Source organism: Canis aureus, chromosome 3 (genome assembly GCF_053574225.1).
Source record: "Canis aureus isolate CA01 chromosome 3, VMU_Caureus_v.1.0, whole genome shotgun sequence".
Lineage (NCBI taxonomy): Eukaryota > Metazoa > Chordata > Mammalia > Carnivora > Canidae > Canis > Canis aureus.
In genome coordinates this window covers 81,679,503-81,699,233 of record NC_135613.1, presented here as the reverse complement: position 1 = coordinate 81,699,233, position 19,731 = coordinate 81,679,503, and the positions used below count along the sequence as shown (strand labels likewise).

The window sequence follows — 19,731 nt, the reverse complement described above, 5'->3', positions numbered from 1 at the left end:
TATTAGCTCCACAAAAGCATTCATTGCATGCTTGTTTGGTGCCAACACACCAAAGCTGGAAGGTCATTTCAATAAATAACAATTAGCATTTATTGAGCACTTACTCCATGTCAGGCATAATCCTAGATGAATTATTCAGACCGATCAATTTAATCCTTACAACAACTCTGTGAAATAGGTGCTATTTTTATTGCCATTTTTTTTTAGTTGAAGAAACAGAGATGTACTGAGGTATATTTAAATAATCTATCCAAGGTATAATTGGGGTATAGTTAAATAATGGGTGAGAGGTGATGCAGCTATTAAGAAGCAGAGCTGGGCTTTGAATGCAGACATTGTGACTCTATAGTCCCTGACCCACTAAACCACATGGCTTCTCAAGACCACGGGTGATCCCCATATTGATACCCAGAACATCCAAGGTCTCCACGAATTTACTTCATTATCCCTCCTTTAAAAGAAATGCAAAAGGGATCAAGGAAAGAGATAATTGGGCAGAACACAGAAGCTTTTGGGCGCAGTGACATACTCTCTAGGGCACGGTGGCGGTAGATACATGTCATTACTCATGTGTCCAAACACATAGAACGCACAACACTGAGAGTGAACGCCATTGGGAACTATAAACCGAAGATACTAATGATGTGCCAATGTTGGTTCATAGATTGTAACTAAGTCTCATTCGGTGGGAGATGCTGGTTGTGGAGGAAGTGATGCCTGCGTCAGGGCAGAGGACATAGGGCAACTCTCTGTCCCTTCCTCTTGATTTCGCTGTGAATGGCTCTGGAAAAAAAAAAAAAAAAGTAAGTCTATTAAAATAAAATGCAAAAAAGTCGTAGTTTTCCTACAGACCACTCCACTCCATCGGCCAAGAGTCATTATGGAATATTAGCATCTGATGCATGTTGGCAAACATTGAATCTGGGGCGGAGGGCGGGGGGTCTCAGACTAGAGGCCCGCGTACCAGATGTGTCCCCACAACTCTGAAGTGCTCTCGAGTTCAGAAATGCCTTTCGGGATGGCGCGCACTATGCACTTGGGCATTGGCCACACGTGGCCATCCACACCTGCGTTACCCACCCGCCTAGCCCCTGAAGGCACTTGAGTTTGCTCCCTTAATCCAATCACATCCCTCTAAGGGGGAAACTAAGAGCCCAGACAAATGAAATGGATTGCCCAAGTTCAAAGCAAATTAACAGCAGCGTCTGGAATAGATCCCAGCTCTCCCAGTTCCAAACCACAGCAAAGGAGAGACCACAGCAACGTTCTGGCCATCAGAAAACACAACAAAATAAAGGAAGCATGAAGCACAGTGAGAAAGAGTGTGAGGATGGCTGGAGGGAACAGAAGCCATGTAATGGTTTCCAGGACTGCCCAGCTCCCCTCTGAGTGGACTTGTCCTGGCAGGGGCGGGGAGGGGTGAGGACAGGACAGGTGCCCAGAGAGGCCGCTCTGCCCTCACAGCACCAGTGGTGGCATGTCCCCTCCACATCACCACCCCATTGTTTATCACAGCCCCAGGAAGGTGGGAGCACTGGGGAGGGCCCCTCCATCCAGCGAGGCAGGAGAGGCCAGGGTACACTTTAATTGAAGCTGGCAAAGGAGGAGTCTGGGGCCTGGGCCTCCTCTCTTTGCCCAATGAAGAAAGGCGGTGGGGAGAGAGCAGCACAAAGCCGTGCTCCCTGGGCTGCCTTCGGATTGCCGCCTCAGAGCGGCTTGTAGCTCTGGAGAACTTTTAATAGAAATCTGCCGAGTGAAATGGGCTACAGCTGTTTGCCTTGATAAATATATTTTATGCTACATGCCTCAGCCGCCATCTGTTTGCTGATATGAGCACTTCTTCGTGGCAACTAAGGAGAAGTCATCAAAAGGAGTAGCAGGGGATGGGTTTCCGAGCAGGTAAAGAGGGTGAGGCTGGCAGGCCCAGGAGCTGGTTCCAGGCCGACAGGGACCAGCCCGAGGGTGAAGGAGGCAGCAGGGGGCAGGTGAGGAATTGGGGTGCACTGGGCAACTCAGAGAAGCCGCCCCCCATCCTCTCTCCCAAGATTTTCCAGCATGTTCTCCCAGAGTCCCCAGTCTCTCTTCCCTCCACCTTCCACCTGAGGTCTTGAAAACTCAAAGCAAGATGATGACAGGAATTGCAGGGTGTCCCCCAGGCCTGGCCGATGGGAAGCACGCCCAGTGGCACCGACGTGTGGGCCGCTCACCCAAGTCACTCCTGGCCGGCAAGAGGCCTGGGGCCCCTGCACCAATCCCACTGCCAGTGAGCTCAACTCCTGAGCTGGGCTGGGGTGCAGGCCAGACCCGGAGAAGGTTCCAGGCTGGTGTCCCGAGAATTCTATCACCCATTCAGGGGCCACCCAAACCTGGGAGTAGTGGTGAAGGACCTTTGCCAAGCCCTGTGGACACACAGCCACCCAGCCCGGGAGCATCAGAGAAACCGATGCTCAGCAAACCATATTTGCTTAGAACAGATATGAGGGAGGAGGGATTTACCTGATCTGGGTCTCTCAAGTATTTTGGTGAAAGGCAACAGATTTGTTTGCTCTCAAACCATCAAAGCAAGAGAAGACAGGAATGTCCTTAAGAGAAACCAGCATCTACAGGGACAGGCTTCAAGAGTTCGAGATTTCCAATTTCTGAATACCTCTGTGAACTTGTCTGTCTTCCTTCCTTCCTTCCTTCCTTCCTTCCTTCCTTCCTTCCTTCCTTCCTTCCTTCCTTCCTTCCCTCCTCCCTCCCTCCCTCCCTCCCTCCCTCCCTCCCTCCTTTCCTCCCTCCCTCCCTTCCTTCTGTGCTCAGGGACATATGTGAGAAGCCCATACGACTCACCGCTGTCCTCAGTGGCTCCTATTTCTGGCATCTCGTGGCATCACCTCTGTCTCCCACCCACCAGCTCTCCCGTCGCTCCGCTAACAGAAAGGCAGCCTGGCTGGGAAACAGAGTGAGCACCACACGGGAGCAACCCCACCCCCGGGGGGCTGTCCGTGGCCCCCTCTCCTTCTTCCACCCCTACCTGAGTCATGGCAGGGAGGACACTGCTCTGACCTCTCCCACCAGCAATAAAGGGGCCAAAGTATCACCACCGGCTGCATCCTGGCACCTCCCTCCGTATCCTCATGGGGCCTCGGAAATCCAGAACGGCCAGGTGGGAGTCGGTTTGGATGCTGCGGGGGAAGAGCAAAGGAACCACCCGGAGACGGGCTGGAGTGAAAGGAAAACTGGATCTGTGATCGTGGAAAACAGGACACAAGCTTCCAAAGCATATTAGTCAAAAACAAACTGGACCGAGCACCTGCTGCTCAGTGCCACCTCCTCCCAAGGACGTGGGCAGGGTGACTGCTGGTGACATGCTTTGAGACACTCTGACAGAAGGCACTAAATCATTGTGTACTGAGGATTGTGATTTTCGGTCCAAGAAACCAAGTGCTTTGGACGCACTTGCAAACTGCTGGCTGTTAATCGGAGCCAGAGTGAGCCTCCGGCTCCATTGGAGCACCAGCCCCTGGTATTAATAAGTGTTTCCATGGCACTTGATATTTTACAATTATCTTTGCTGACACGTCTGCCTTAGCAGAAGTCGCCGGCCAAATGTAAATCCTTCTGCCCTCCCTGGCGCCTGCCAGCTTTGGGGGAAGTGGTCCCAGCTCGCTCATACACCTTGAGAGGAGATTCGTGGGTCCTGCCAAATCCCCCAGTTTGCAGCCCTTTCCGTCCACACCCGCTTGCTGGCTCCACACTCTCTTCTTCCACTCCTCCGTCCTCATTTCAAGTTCAACTCAAGGCCAACTCCATGGATCCATTCATTCATCCGCTTCCTCATTCTGCGAATATTTGCTGAGCACCTACTGTGCACCCGGCATTGTTTTAGGCCCTGAAGGTACAGCAGTGAATGAAAGGAAGACAAAATAAGCCTGTCCTTGTGTGACTTAACATCCAGACAGCAGGTAGATAGACAACAAGCAGGTAAGTATTTAGTGAGGAGTAGAGACTGATTGGGAAGGATATTGTCACAGATCTAGTGATCCGGTGGCCTGACATCTGAGCAGGAATCTGGATTAAATGAGGGAGTAAGTCAGGCATCCAGGGAACAGCATTATAGGCAGAGGAGCCAGCAGGTGCAAAGACTCTGAGGCGGGGACACAATGAGTGTTGAGAAACAGCAAGGAGGCCAATTAGGTTGGACTGGAGCCAGGGCGAGGCCTGGGTTGTCATGGTAATGTACGCAGTCGGGGACGGAGCCTGGCTCTGATCAGAAGCCCTGTCTTCTGCACTCAGTCCAGCCCCACTGGCTCACCGTTTTTGGGAATTCTATGTTGGCCTTGCCTGAAGTGGCTCCTTTGGACCTCATCAACACCTGTTTTATAGCATCACTGTCTTATGCACTTGTGTTTCCTGTACCCCCAAAGCACATGGAGGTTCTTCAGATTTCCTTCCAGACTCCTGTGTCTTCCCCGAGCACCACGGTCAGCCTAGCCATTCTTCCTTTCTAACATCCCGAGCATCTTCCCATCGCCCCCTTGAAACCAGATGTTGTGAAAGAACCTCATGTCATCAGTTGTATGTTTCCAGGAACCCATCCGAATACTCCATTAGCTTTTTTTTTTTTTAAATCTGTATGCTAGATACTGTGTTAGATGCTGGGGATGAAAAGATGAGGTTTGCTCAGTAAGCACCAAGTCTAGTGGACACATGAGTCATAAATTAAAGAAGTAAACACTAACAAAAAAACAAAAAAAAAAACACAAAATAAAGGGCCCGGAGAGCCCAGAGGAGAAAGAAACTAGTTTTTAATTCTTCGTGGAGAAGACAGGGAAGGCTTTACAGTGGGGAGACCGTATCGGCAGGCCCTGAAGGGTGAGGCAGTGTTTCAGAGAGAAAAAGGAAGAAAAGGTGTTAGAACAGGCGTTCTCGACCAGGGGTGATTTTATCTCCATGGGACATTTGGTGAGGTCTGGAGACATTTATGGTTGTCGTGGCTGGGCGGCGGGGCAATGCCTCTGGCTTCTATCGAGGTACAGAGCAGTCTCCCCAGCAAAAAAATACCCTTCCCCAAATGTCAGTAGCACCGAGGTTGAGAGATCCCCTAGTAGAAGCAAAGGGCTCGCCATGAGAAATACAGAGCAAGTGAAGGCGGTGGCAGGACATGATGCCAGAAATGTAGGTTGAGCCAGAGGAAGGAAGGCCTCGTATGCCAAACTATGAAGTTTCACTCTGTAGACAATAAAGAGCCAACGAAAGAGAAGTCTGAAAGACATAAAAATCACAGCTGCTAGTTACTGAGCTTGTGCTCTGGGGCAGGTGCTTTACTGCATTACCTCTGATGAGAGAGAGAGAGAGAGAGAGAGAGAGAGACCCAGAGAACAGTCATTTATCTCTCTACTTTACTTTACAGGTGAGGAAACAGGGAAACCAAAGCTCATAAAGGGGAAACTGCTTGCTCAGAGATAGTGACAACAGATGATCCCGATTTGAGTGAGATCTGTCAGTTCCAGAGCCAGGGACACTGGGACAAACAGCCTCTTCCGAGCTGACCTAGGGCAGTGCCAGGAATCCACCCTGGCTACTCCATGGACAGCTGCTCCCACCCAAGGGCTGTGCCCATCGTGCTCTGAACACAGCGGGCGCTGCATAAAACCCTTCTGAAGGAAGGGGGGCACTGGGTAATATGTAAATCTCCTTGGGAAACATGTGGCATGCTTCCATTCTTTCTACTCATTGGCATATTTTGTGGGTCCCTGGAAAAGTGCTTTGATTATTTCTAGAGAACAATTGGGGATTTGCTGATCTTTTCCTCCCTCCCTCCCTTTCCTTCTCTGTGTTGAAAGGATGTGCTTGGCAAACTATGAATATTCACTAAAATTCATTTCTGTTTCCTCCTGAGCACACCACCAAATGACATTTCCCAGCTGCCTTTGAAGCCGTGCGATGGAATCCCAGCCAACGAGACCTATGTGGAAGTATCGTAGTACTACTGACACAGCCCAGAAAGATCACCCACATGCTATTCCTGCTCAATCTCCCCACCCGCTGCCTGCATAGAGAGGACACGGAGTATATATAGTTTGGCAGAGAAGGAAGTCTGGGGAGGCCTGCTTGCCAATCCCTAATTTGCTGCATTAGGCCTGGCGTGAATGACGCCTATATTGGGTGAAGCCAGTAAGATTTGGAAGTGTGCTTGTCATGTAGTTGGATTTACCTGCCCCACCTAATTCGGGGAGCATGGGCGGGAGGGGAGGTAAATAACCTAAGACTGAGTTTCCCACATACACAGAAAATTCAAACAAGTGGCTTCTTAGGCAGAAGTCCCAAAGGTAAGTACAGGCAGTTGTAACGGCCACCCGGAAATCAGCGTTCTCGGGCAGCCTGGGTGGCTCGGTGGTTTAGCGCCGCCTTCAGCCCAGGGCATGGTCCTGGGGACCCAGGATCGAGTCCCACATCGGGCTCCCTGCATGGAGCCTGCTTCTCCCTCCGCCTGTGTCTCTGCCTCTCTGTCTCTCTGTTTCTCATGAATAAATAAATAAAATATTAAAAAAAAAAAAAAAAGGAAATCAGCGTTCTCCTAAACGTCTGCCTCACTATCTCCAGGGATGTTATTCTGTGTTCATACAGGCCTCCAGATCCAAACAGATGTCACATTTCAGGCAGAAAGAAGGAAGAAGAGCACACAGGTGTCACCCCCAGCTGAGTCAGAGCCCCGTCAAAGGGCTCGCCTCACAGCTCCACCTAAGGGCTTCTGCTCAGGCCCGACGAGCCAGGCCTCCTTGCAAAGGAGGCGTCTTGTCACCTGGTATCGTGTCACCCAGGATGAAATCAGAGTTTTCGAAGGAAGAAAGGGAATGCTTACTGTGTGGGAAACTAAGAGGCTTTATTAAAAGAAGGCAGAGGGGCGTCCGGGGAGCAAAGGCAGGTAGGCCTCTGACTCTTGGTTTCAGCTCAGGTCACGATCTCAGCATCGTGGCATCAAGCCCCACATCCAGCTCTGAGCTCCACACAGGGTCTGCTTGAGGTTCTTCCCCTCCCCTCACCTCCCCACGCCTCCCTCTGGCTCCTGCTCTCTCTCTCAAATAAATAACTCTTTTATAAATGAATGAATGAATGAATGAATGAATGAATGAATGAATGAATAAATACATACATAAATACATAAATAAATACATAAATAAGAGAATAGTGGTTTTGAACCAGAAGTTTCTGCCGAGGCCGGCTACGTGACTGCTGGCCTCCCCCTCTGCACTGGGCCGTCTCTGGTGTCAGTGGCCCGTGGGGTAAACGTGTGGGTGTCTAAACTGGCTCTGCCCTGGAAAGGCCCACCCTCACCTCCCTTCCGTGACTGCCTCTGCGACAGGTTGCTTTCCCCGCTCAGCCCTTTGCACTCGGCCCACACCCCTGGGAGCCCGTCCTGCCTCTCGGCACCCCTGCCAGCAGATTCTCTCATAGCGCAGAGCACCGGGGCTCTTGGGAAGCAGCCGCGTTGGCGCTCCTGAGCACTGGCTGCTTTTCACCCCTTCACAGTTAACACCATAAAAACACACAATCTCCTGCCATCAGACAAAGCCAATTTCCAAGTCCTATGCGAAGTTAACGCTGCTCTCTGCCTCTCCCGCTCGGTGTTGCTAAATGCTGTTCCCTGTGGCACTCGGCACAGGCCTGCAGGGAGAAAATAACACAGAATTAGCCTTGAACATAGGTGTGGGGGAGAAAATACAGCTTTACCAAGAGGTGGATAATAAAGGGCCAGTAATCACCCCTTTAACGTTAGTGCTTTGGGGTGCCGCATGGAAAAAAATCATGCTGGATTTTCGAAATTTATAATAGGACTTACTGGGGTTGATTAGTCCCTCTTCTTCCCACCGGTGTGCCCGAGCAGCAAGAGCCAAGAGGCAAGCTGGAGAAATGGAAGTAACCTGCCCTGGTGTCTGTTGCCCAGGAAGCAGGCATAGGAGAGGAGCCACCTGACTCCCCGTGCAGCAGGTCATGGACCAAGGCCGACCCCCGTAGCCTGGGCTCTGGTACCAATGTGCTGGGATTTTAGAAACAGACTTTACATAGTTTGGTATAGTTCCATGATTTCCAAAAAAAAAAAAAAAAAAATTAATGCCTCTTGTTTCCCCTACATCTATTTCGTTGATTCTAATTCCTTTCTCTCCCTCTTCTCTGAGGAATACCCCCATTCACCCATCAAGGAGACCTTGGTAATCCGGGATGGTGCTCCTCAAATGTGAATGTGCGTATACATCACATAGGAGATCTTGTTAAGATGTAGAGCTTGGGGTAGATCTGAGATTCTGAATTCTGACGGGCCCCCAGAATGCAATGCTGCAGGTCCAGGGACCATACTTTGCTTTGGCATCACTGACAAAGAAACTTTGACTGGGTTAAGCAACTGAGATATTAGAGGTATGTGTGTTAGAGCATGGTCTAGAGCACAATCAGAACCTTGGATAGAAGACTCTATGCTTTTAAGTTTTTATTTAAATTCCATTTAGTTAACATACAGTGTAATACTGTGTAATATTAGTGCCAGGTGTAAAATAAAATACAGTGATTCAACACGTCCATACATCAGCCTGTGCTCATCACAAGTGTCCTCCTTAATCTCCATCACTTATCTCCCCCATCTCCCCACTCACCTCCCTTCTGGTAACCATCAGTTTGTGAAGACCCTATGACTTTTAGAATTGCTGATCCCTACACCTCAAAAGGTCACGAGTCTAAGACTTTGAGGCATATTTGAAGTCAGAGCACTCTGACAAAGAACCGTTCACAATACCAAGGTACATAGCAGACAGATTCATTGTTTCCAAGAGGCACCAACTGACTTTACATAGACTATGAGCAGATGACTCTTCGTTGTACGGTGGAGCACGCTGGAGACTTTGGCTTATAAGTAGCCTCCCAAGCAGAGGGGCCAAAGAACCTTACGCTTCCTCCTCTACTTTGAGATCAACAAATGACTTGGTCAATGGCACCCCAAAGACTGATAATTTTGGGGAAACTAAGGCAGGACACAAGGTATTCATCTGGAGGTGATTTCCTTTTAAACTAGCCTCCTAGTGACCACCTGACAGTGTGAGGAATAATAGGGCCCAGCTCGGCACTACTTCCCAGAGTGTCCGTGACCGTCTTCAAGCATACACTGGGCACCACATGGGAGGGTCTCTCAAGTCTAGAGAATCCACAATGATAAACTGAACCGCTTTGTCCACCTAGCTCTTTGCCCCTCATCTGACCTTCTTTCTCTTCTCCTGGCCACATAACTACCTCTGTCTCTCCTAGGTTCTTCCAACTGTGCTTTATGTTGTCCTTTGCTTTGCTCTTTGAATAGGATACAAGCTAATGCCTTTCCAATTACAACCGTGTAGCTTCCATTTCTCTTGTCTCCATTGCTGACTTTGGGGTGGGAAATATGTCCTTTGGCAGTGTCAGGTCGGACTCTTCCCCCTCTAGACTCTCTCCCAGGTGATCCCCTCCATCCATGGTTTCAGTTCCTGTCCGTGTGCTGAGACACCCCAAATCTCCATCTCCAGACCAAAGCTTTTGTCAGCGTCCCAGACACACATACCCACGTGCACATCAAGTTCAAAGTGTTCTGAACTGTGCTGATCTTTAGGTCTGAAAATAAAAGAAAGAAGCAGGGAAGGAACCTGCTCTTTTAATCTTCTATCTCCTGAAGTGACACTGTCACCGTCCCACCTGCTCTGGACGCCTGGGAGGCCCCCCTCACCCCTCTACTTTCTCAGCCTCCCACACAGCCCTGGAACTTCTTTCCTCCACATTGCTGTAGAACCTGCCATGTTTTTTTATAATTCTAGTGTCTTCACACAACCTTTTCTCTCTGTTCGGGTACTTTTCATCCTCGTCTTAAATGGCTTATCGTTAGCCACCTGGAGGACTATAACCCCATCATCTTCGACTCACCTGGAGTGCTTTACTGTCTGTTACAGAAAGAATGGCATGAGAACACGAGGCATTGAGCAACTGAGCTAGGAAAGGCTCTTGGGATGTCGGGAGTTTTACCTGGAGCCATCTTGTCCTTGGCATTCGTGTCATCTCACCAGCACTGTCAAGGACACTGTATTTCCCGCAGGAGGATTATTCCCAATTATTCCAAGAGAGAAGAAATCACCCCCGTGACTCAGCATAGAACAGCAAACTCTTGTCCACTCGTGATGCTTTTTTTTTTTGTCTCCAGAGAGCACATCCCAGCAGGTAAAAGTTTATTGCACAAATTCCCCTCTGACTTATTTCTTGTCCACAGAGAGATAGGGGAGATTAGAGGCTGTTTGGAAGAGGTTAATGAGTCCACGTGCTGGCTGTTCCAGGAGCATCGTCTTCCTCCCCTTCTTTTTGCCTCTTCTTCTGTCTAGAGCTTCTCACAAAAGGGTCCTCCTAGGCTCTCAGCTTTCTCCAATGCCTCCTTCACTCCATTCCCCAAATGCTTTAGAAAAGCTGCTGAAAGATGCAGACAAGTTACATAATTTCGTGCGAACTAGAATCTCAAAATGATTTCAAAGCTCCGGGTCTGCCACTTGCCTGTGACACACAGGAGGGCAGGGTCACCTAACATCTCCAGGCCTCAGTGTCTTCATTTATAAAACAGATCCCTGCCCACCTCAGTTACTATGCTAATTATCACAAGTATTATCAGCATTTCACAAATTCTAGCGCATGCTGCAAAAATAAATGTTACTACCACCAATGACAGTCATAAGTTATAAACAGGTTTTTATTTGTGGAGGTGGTTACAAACTGCTCAGAAAGCATTAAACATTTCGAAGAGAAGAAGATAAAGGAGAGGGAGGATGAAAATAAATCATAAACAGAGAGTTTGGTGATGGGAAGGGGCCAGCACTTAGATTCTGGAAATTGACGGTGGCAGGAGGTAGGTGTGGGGGTTCTTGCAGACCTGTGGAAGCCACGTTATGGAGTTGAGATGTTTTTCTGGAGAGTCAGGGAGTGATAAAAGTGTTTTAAGGAGCAGAGCATCACGAGGAAGTTTTTATTTAATAAAGTCTTTTGTGCTGCGCTGTGGATATTGGACGTGGGTGGGTCAACACTGAAAGTAGGAAAACCAACCTCGGGACTCGCAGTGACCCAAGTGAGAGGCGGCACTATCAGGGCTTGGAGAGTAGCAGTGGGGTTGGGGAGGGATGGATGGATTCGAGAACTGATGGGCAGTGGGACGCCTGGGGGGCTGAGCATCTGCCTTTGGCTCAGGGCATGGTCCCAGGTCCTGGGATTGAGTCCCACACTGAGCTCCCTGCATGGAGCCAACTTCTTCCTCTGCCTGTGTCTCTGCCTTTCTCTGTGTCTCTCATGATTTTTTTTTTTTAAACAACTATCTTAAAAAAAAAAAAAAAGAACTGATGGGCAGTATCATCCACATATCATGATCTCATCTGAAATTTCAGCTCAGCAGCTACAAAGGGGGCTGCCCCTAGGAAGGAAGACACTGGACTTCTAATCAAAAGATCTATGTTGGATCCCTAGACTTGCAGGTCATTAGTTAATTAATAATTAGCATCCGCTTCGGGGATTTGGGCAACCCAGTAACAAGCCTCAGTGTTCCCATCTATAAAATGGGGATAATCATGCAGGCCCTGCCTCGTTTGTTGCGTAGCTGTGACACACGACTCAAATGTGACACGTGAGAACTGCTTTGTAAGTTGCCAAGCACTGGGTAGTTGTAAAACAGCCACAGCATTCTCCAGAGACCCACACCAACCAAACACAAACAGGATAGACAGGAGAGGAAAAGAACATTCAGCTCCTCATCTGGGCCTCCTGCCTGATGCTTGCCTGGCCTACCTTGACTTGTATTAGGCCAGGGCTTACTTCCATCATTCTTTAAATTTTATAAAGCCTTTCGTAATGAGAAAACTTTGCGAGAATCTTATTAGACACAGCAAAGACCGAAATCAGCACAAAGCTCACATATACAAGCTTTAGGAAAAAATAAGGATTTCTCTAGAGGCTCTATATGTGCTTAAATGGCGCAGAGAGCTAAATTGCGAAATTACAAATGAGATGCGGGATGGCATATTTGATTATACGGAGTCATCTGCAATGCCTCATAACATGTAAGAAATTTGAGAGACTGTTTATGTGGCACTGAGCTCTGGGAGGAATCTGCAAGAGAACTGAATAAGCTCTAATAGGGCATTCAGAAGACAGAGGGTGTGCTTTGAGGAGGACCACATGGGTTCATCTTCCCAACCTGGGGCCCCAGATCCGTTCCCCCTGCCAAATTCCAAAGGCTCACATGGACTTTATTTGAAATGCCACATTTAAGAAGAAATGGAAAGATTATCCCCGTTTCACAGGTAATGAGCCTATGTCTTAAAACAATTATAAGGCACGGTCTCTACTCTCAACCAGTTGACAATCTAATAGGGTCCATACGATAGGGGTCTGATACAAATAACTACCCTCCACGGCCCAGTGCTAACAAGGTGTTGTACATGCGGTGGCAGACAGGAGAGCAGAGGCTCCAAGCCAGGCAAACCTGCAATTACATCCCGACTGCTGCTCGCTGGCCTTGAGGCCTTGGATGAGTTGCCTTAACCTCTCCAAACCTTGATATCGTCTGCTGTGAAGCACAGAGAGCAGGCCTTGTCCTGCAGTGTTGGTGGAATTAAATAACATGGTCGTGGAGGGTGCATACCCAGCGCCCCCCTCACTGGAAGGGCTCAATTAACATTCCGTGTGTGTCCTGGGTTGTTACTACTCTACTGATGTAGTGGAAAGCCAAGCAGGGAGCCAGAGACCGCACAGAAGGGAATACTGGGCCTTGTCTGATGCCTAGATCAGCACCATGCTCTTCATCAAGTCCCAAAGATCATTTAGGAACCTCGCTCGGGGCCTAGCCACGGTATCCCAAGATGCAGAGGTTACAGTAACAAGCAAAGGTTCTGTATTCCTCAAGCGCAAGGCAACAGGATCAGACAAAAGCAGGTGCCCCTGCTGACCCAGCTTCCGCTGGAGCACCCAGACCTGGTCTTGTCTCCCCACCCATCCAGGCCTCTGAGAGGCCCAAAGCTGTTTGGCCCAGCTGGCTTTGGAAGACCGGCTTCCAGGGCTGCTGACGCTGCAACCAGTGCCCAGCAGGCAGGTGCGCTGGTGGGAGGCGCTCGCAGGAGGGAACAGATTGAGAAGGGCTTCGGGAAGTCTCTGGCACAGATGCCAAGGCAGAAGGGAAACTCTTTCCTGTGCTCCATCAGCCTGCCCCTCCCAGCAATGCAGGCACAGGGGGCAAGGAATTTGAGATTGGAGCAGTACCTTTGGATTCAGCAATGTCTGGTGGCTTCTCTTCAAATCCCGGGCAGCGGAGGCTGTGACCCTGGAGGCCAGAGTCAAAGCACGTGTGTCAAAGCCCACACGTGGAGGTTCACACCACTCTCAACCACAAGGATTTATAATCTGACTACAGAAAGCACAGATGACAAACAGGTAATCTGTGTGTGAGTGAGTGTGTGAGTATGAGCATGTACTGGGATAGAGAGGATGAGAAGATAGGACACTTGCATATTTTAATTTGACTTAATTCTTAATCACCATTACGAGGATGAGGATGGGACTTGGAGAGAATAAGGAAATTGGACAAAGGCATAAAGAGAAGGATTTTTTCCTGTGGGACCCTCTCATTTTCCCTCAGGCCATAGCTACCTCTCAAGGGGAGTCTATCACAGCGTTTCCTAAAATTATTCCATGTTATAACTCACACGGACGTAGGAGCACACATACAAGATTTAAGGAACATTTCTCAGTTTGGGACACACTGTTTGTTTAACCTTTGGCCTTAGAGCTTGTCACAGAGGGGCACTTAGGTGGCTCAACCAGTTAAGCATCCTATGGCTCAGGTCATAGGATCCAGGGTCCTGGGATCTGCCCCGTATGGGGCTCTTTTCTCAGTGGGAACCTGTTTCTCCCTCTCCCTCTCCCTCTGACCCTCCTCCGCCTTCATACTTTCTCTCTCTCTCAAATAAATAAATTTTTTAAAAAATCTTAAAAAAAAAAGAACTTGTCACAGAAGTATACTTTAAGAAACTTTGGCTGTAAGATCATCCTGGATAATCAGACCGCACCCCTTCCTAGACTCTGCTGTTCCCCCCCAACTCAATCAACAGAGAGACGTTGAATGCCCACCAAGTGTAGTGTCCTATACAAGAACTTCCAGAAGATACAAGAAGGTCTGAGACTATTTTCTCTGCAGCTATGATCAATCACAAAGCTCTCCTGATCTGCTCTGCTAAATGTATCTCTGACCTGCCAATTCCTTCCTGTTCCCACCGCCCTCATCTTCCTCCCAGACCTCCAACTGCTCAGCTCAGTTGCCAGGCCCTCCAAGGAAACTTCCCCAACCCAACCCCTGGCTTTGTTCGATGCTCCTCGTGTGAGTCCTCAGAGACCTTGAGTTTACATTTTTGGTAGCACTTACCACATGATATTAAAATACAGTGCTTTTGGATCCGCCTCTGATACTAACCTGATCACAACCTCTGGAAGGGCTTTGTAACCCTTTAGGGTCTAACACAGCGTCTGCCACTCAACGGATGCTCCAGTGATGCCTGCTTGCCTCTGTCATGGCATGCGTCACTGTGTCATAATTATGTAGCTGGCTGTCTCACCTAGCCCCCTGTGGGCCCTGTAAGGACAGTCAGGACAGATCCCCATTCATCGTGGAATCCCCAGCACCTAACCTAAGGCTTTGTGCCTTATTACAAACAAATGGACAAATGAATGAATTACACATGAATGAACAAATCTCCAGATTATGATTTCTCCGTGGCTCTTCCTAATTCTAGAATAAGAGTTTATGTGTACCACATGAGTGCACAGACAAGAAGCACTATTACATTTCTCAGGAGGAGAAGATCACTTTCAGCTAGAATGATCGCAGAAGGTCTCAAAGAGAAAATGAGATTTCAGCTGGGGCTGGAGGTTGCATAAGATCTGGGTGTGTCGACAGGGTATGAGAGGAGGGAACCTTCCAGGAGGGAGGAAGAGCAGGAGCAAGGGTGCTGAGTGGAGAAAGAACAATCCCAGTAGCCACTGGGTTTGTTTTCTGTGTCCCACCTGTATGGAAACTGGAGAAACATTTCCGTTGTTGGCTATGCCTCTGTATGTGCTTCCGAGCTAGCATGTTACCCGATTTGCTATTCACACTTGATCTTGCTTAACTGAAGTTCCTGGCGTGTGGGGTCGGGAGGGTCGTAGGGTGACCATCTGTCCTATTTGTCTAGGATTTGTGGCTTTCTAGGACTCAGGACCTCCAGTGCTGAAGCTGGAAAAATCTCAGGCAAAGAGGGATGAGGTGATCACCCCAGCCCTGGTGAAGATACAGAGGTAACTGGGAGCCACATGAAGCTCGTAGAACCTCTCTGCGCCTCTCCCCCTACTGTGGATCCTAGCTCCCGGTTCATTTTCTCCCCTAAAGACAAAGGGAAATGGTTTTACAATTGAAGGGAAATGTTTTACTCTCTCCAGGAAACTTTCACATCTTCCCCTCCTGAAGCATGGGCACCACCTCAACACTCCTATAGGAAAATGGCTATCATGCATTTACTGGCTACTATGTGGTGGTGATCTTCTGTCTACGTTTGCCCAAAACATCAGAAACTCCTTGCTGGCATGGAACGTGCCCATTTATTCTTGCAGCCTCAAAATACAGCGCCATACAGACCATCCAGTGCCTGTTTGTTGAGTGGATGAGTTTATTGGTTGGCTTATTGGAGGGCTAGATGATTGTGACTCATGATTTGAATACTCCACAGAAACCAGTGGATCCATCCTACCATGACTAGTGTAGATCTTCCTGGAAACAATCAACTCTACCTGCCATCGTCCATTTTAAAGGGAAGTCTGAGGCAGCTTTTGCTGTTGAGCTTCTGCTCAATATGTGTTACACCAGCTCATAGTCTTAAGGACCAGCTCTCTGAGGCTGACGGGCTCAGCAAAACCTTGGGCCACCGAGGCCCTATAACTCCCCAGACACTGTGTTAGGTTCAGTGATAAGCCCAAACAGCCTTCATAATGGTCCCTGCTGGTGTGGCGGCACACGCCTGGGGTGGCAGCCGGTGGCCAGCCCTCTCTGTTGACTTGTTGGAAGCCTTGTCCCCAGTGGGCCATGAGGCTCCAAGCAACTCTTGCTACATCATGCTAAGAATTGGGGGAAGGGATGAGCTGCAAGGGGAGGAATTTCAATTTGGATACAGGAAAAAGAGGATTTGTGGATGAACTAACTTCAGCTAAGCGTATCATCCCCAAGTTTTTATTTTTTAAAATTTTCAAACCTCTAGAAGGTTGAAAGTATAACAGAAATGAAAATGCATATACTTTCTTTCCACTCCATTCACTAATTGCCAACATTTTCCTGTATTTGCTCGAGATGGCTCTTAATGTTTTTGCTAAACCATTTGAAAATTAGTTAAATTAGATGTTTTGAGATTTGACCCCGGAAACACGTTAGCACGTACCTCCTAAAAACTAGCCATTATCTTACATAAACACAAAGTATTTTGTTTTCACTCCCAAGACATTTACCTCTAAGACACTGATACAATAAAATCATCTAATAGATTGCCCATATAAAAAAGTTCCCACTCGCCTTAGTTAGTAACAGTCTTTACAACATTTTTTTCTGATCCAGGATCCAATCCAGAACCATCTGTTCCATGTCATTGTCATTCTCTTTAGTCTGGTTAGTCTTTTGATCTAGGACAGTCTCCCACTATTTTGTTGTTGTTGTTTTATGATGGGCGGTTTTGGCATCCAGGATAGTGTCTTGTAGAAGACCTTGTAGACTAGATCTGGGTGCCTCTTTCTTCACTATCAAATTTGAAGCAGATATCTGTGGTGTAAGTACTACATAGGTAATATTGTAGCCTTCTCGTCGTCTCTGTATCTGGAAGCTCATAATATCATTTTGCTTCAGTGTTGACAATGATCCCACAAGGCATGAAAGCCTCCAGAGCAAGAATGAGAGAGGCATCAGTCAAGCTATTCTTTTTCTGTCACTTGGTTAAGGTGAGGTCTGCCAGATTTTTCCACCACAAAAGATCCTCTATTCTTTGTAGATAATGAGTAATCTATGGGGTAAGACCATGTGAATAACATATTCTCTTAACAGCGTGCCCCCAATGGATTTATCATTCATTCATTAGTGGTCTTTGTTTGCACTAGTGATTCCAAGTGTTGAGTCTTCAAATCCTATCACTTCTTCTATTTAGACAGGCTAGCATTTTTCTGTAAAGAACACCATCCCACCGTCCACTCACAGACATGCTTATCTGCTAACTTTTGATCTCAAAATAATGACAAACCTACGATAAGTTACAAAAACATTACAGAGGCCTCATGTACCCAACACCTAGTGTCCCCCAATGATAACATCCCACATAGTATATTATCAAAACCAGGAAGTGGGGATGCCTGGGTGACTCAGTGGTTGAGCATCTGCCTTTGGCTCAGGTCATGATCCAGGGTCCTGGGATTGAGTCCTGCATTGGGCTCCCTGAAGGGAGCCCGCTTCTCCCTCTGCCTATGTTTCTACCTCTGTGTGTGTGTGTGTGTGTGTGTGTGTCATGAATAAATAAATAAAATCTTAAAAAAAAAACAGGAAGTTGACGTTGGTGCCATGAGACTAGCATTACAGATGTCACATGGATCATGCTACTATATTTTAATTTTTTTTAATTTTATCTGAATTATGCACCATCACTTTGAACTCATTCTTTTCAAGGTATTATAATCTATTACCATTGTTATTCTTTTCGACATTCAGACTGTCTCAAGTTTGACCTGCAAGAACCCCTTGGAGCCAGTTCATGCATCTTATCATGAGCCACCTCAGTCTTTGAACTATATTCTTTGGTTTCTGGTACAAGATGTCTCAAGCTCCCAAGACTTGTAATTAACCATTTCTCTAAGAAGCCTTGGTTTTTCCTTTCTTTTTTTTTTCTCTCAGAAACTTGGTCCTTATTCCAAGCCTGGGTTTCTTTCATGGGGAAATGATATTTAGGTAGTAAGATCTGGGTGCCAGGTGAGCTAATTGCTACTGGACTTTGGTCTTCGATGGGTAAACCCAAGTTCACACTGATTCCTCCTCTTTCTCTCTCCATGCTATATTTGTATACCCCCTTCGGCCTGGTTCCTATCACCATCAATATGTTTAAATCATTCATTCAGTCCTACAATATACTCGAAATTACTGGACTTACTGTACTAATATATCACCGAAAGCAGACCTACTAAGTAAATTCGAGGTGTCCTTATGGATCTCTTTTTAAAAAACCTACTCAGAATATACAGTTAAAACACTGTGCTTGAGTGTTTTGAATTAATGATTTATTTTCTGTAAGTTTGTGCTATCAGTTTGATATGTGGTTGGCTTCCTTCGTGTCATTACGTATTCTGTTTTAAGGCTTGCTTTGTATTTATCTCTACTGATTTGATTTTATTTTAAAATATAGGAAACATTTATGTGATTTATAAGTCAAAACTGTATGAAAAGATGTATTCCAGGAAGTCTCACTATTGCCCCTAATAATCCCTGCTCCCTTATTCCCACATACCTCACGTTTTCATTAGTTCCTGGCTCATGCTTCCTGCGTGATATGAATATATATATATATTCATTTATTTTAGAGGGGCAGGAGGGGCAGAGGGGGAGTCTTAAGCAGACTCCCCATTGAGCACATACCTGACACGGGGCTCAATCTCATGATCCTGAGATCATGAACTGAGCTGAAACCAAGACTCTACTGCAGCACCCAGGCACCACTCCTGCATTACTTTCTGGAAAAAACAAGGAAATAACTACATGTTTTCTTGTTTCCCTCTTACATAAAAGGTAACATACTCTATTTACTCTTCCATGCCTAACCTTTTGCTCTTCACATATCCTGGAAATCATTCCCTATCATTTCATAGAGAGCTTTTTCATTCTCTTTTACATTGTGTGTATTCTCTAGTGTGGATATACCATAGATTATTCACCATATCTTCTAGAAAAGAGCATTTAAGCTGACTCCAATGTCTTCTTACAACAAACAGCATCACAATAAATAACCTTATCACAAGTGGTTCATATTTGTGGAAATGGATCTCAGGGTAAATCCCAACAAGAATAATTGCTAGCTCAAAAAGCAAATGCAGAGTTTTGTTCAGTATGCCAGATTTTCCTCCATGGAGATTGATCATTTTATTTTCCCATCTGCAATTTATGAGAGTGCCCGTTTCCCTGCAGCCTCGTCAAAGTGTGCATTGTCAACCTTTTGAATTCTGTCAATCTGACAGATAAAAAATGGCATCAAAGTGTACTTTTATTTTGCATTTCTCTTATTAACAGTAAGTTTGAGCAGTTTTTAAAAATATGTTTAAAGACCCTTTGTGTATATTGTCCTCTGAAGTATCTGCTTCTTTTGCTCATGTTTCTTTCTAGTTTTTGGACTTTCATTTCTTGATTTTCAAATATTCTTTAATATTACAGAGGTATTAGCTCTTTTACTATGATATATATTGCATATACTTTCTCCAAGCTTGTGGTTTGTTCTTTTGGCTTTGTTTGTGTGGTTTTGTTTTGGGTTTTTTTTTCCCACTATGCAAAATCTGGGGTTTTTTAAATATTTAAATATTTTTTAAAATATGTGACTTAAATCAATCTTTTTTCATATGAAACATGGATTTTTATTCATGATTGGAAGTACTTGCTCCACACTCAGATTATAA

The 19,731-nt window shown here is 46.8% G+C and overlaps 1 long non-coding RNA gene across 1 annotated transcript; it reads right to left on the bottom strand.

The window, feature by feature from the left end:
* Positions 1-418: 418 nt before the first annotated feature.
* Positions 419-3,248, bottom strand: LOC144305995 (uncharacterized). The gene is made up of 2 exons (XR_013373032.1): positions 2,833-3,248; positions 419-783 (listed from the first exon to the last, which is right to left on the bottom strand). It is a non-coding gene; the product is annotated as an uncharacterized LOC144305995 (long non-coding RNA).
* Positions 3,249-19,731: the final 16,483 nt, after the last annotated feature.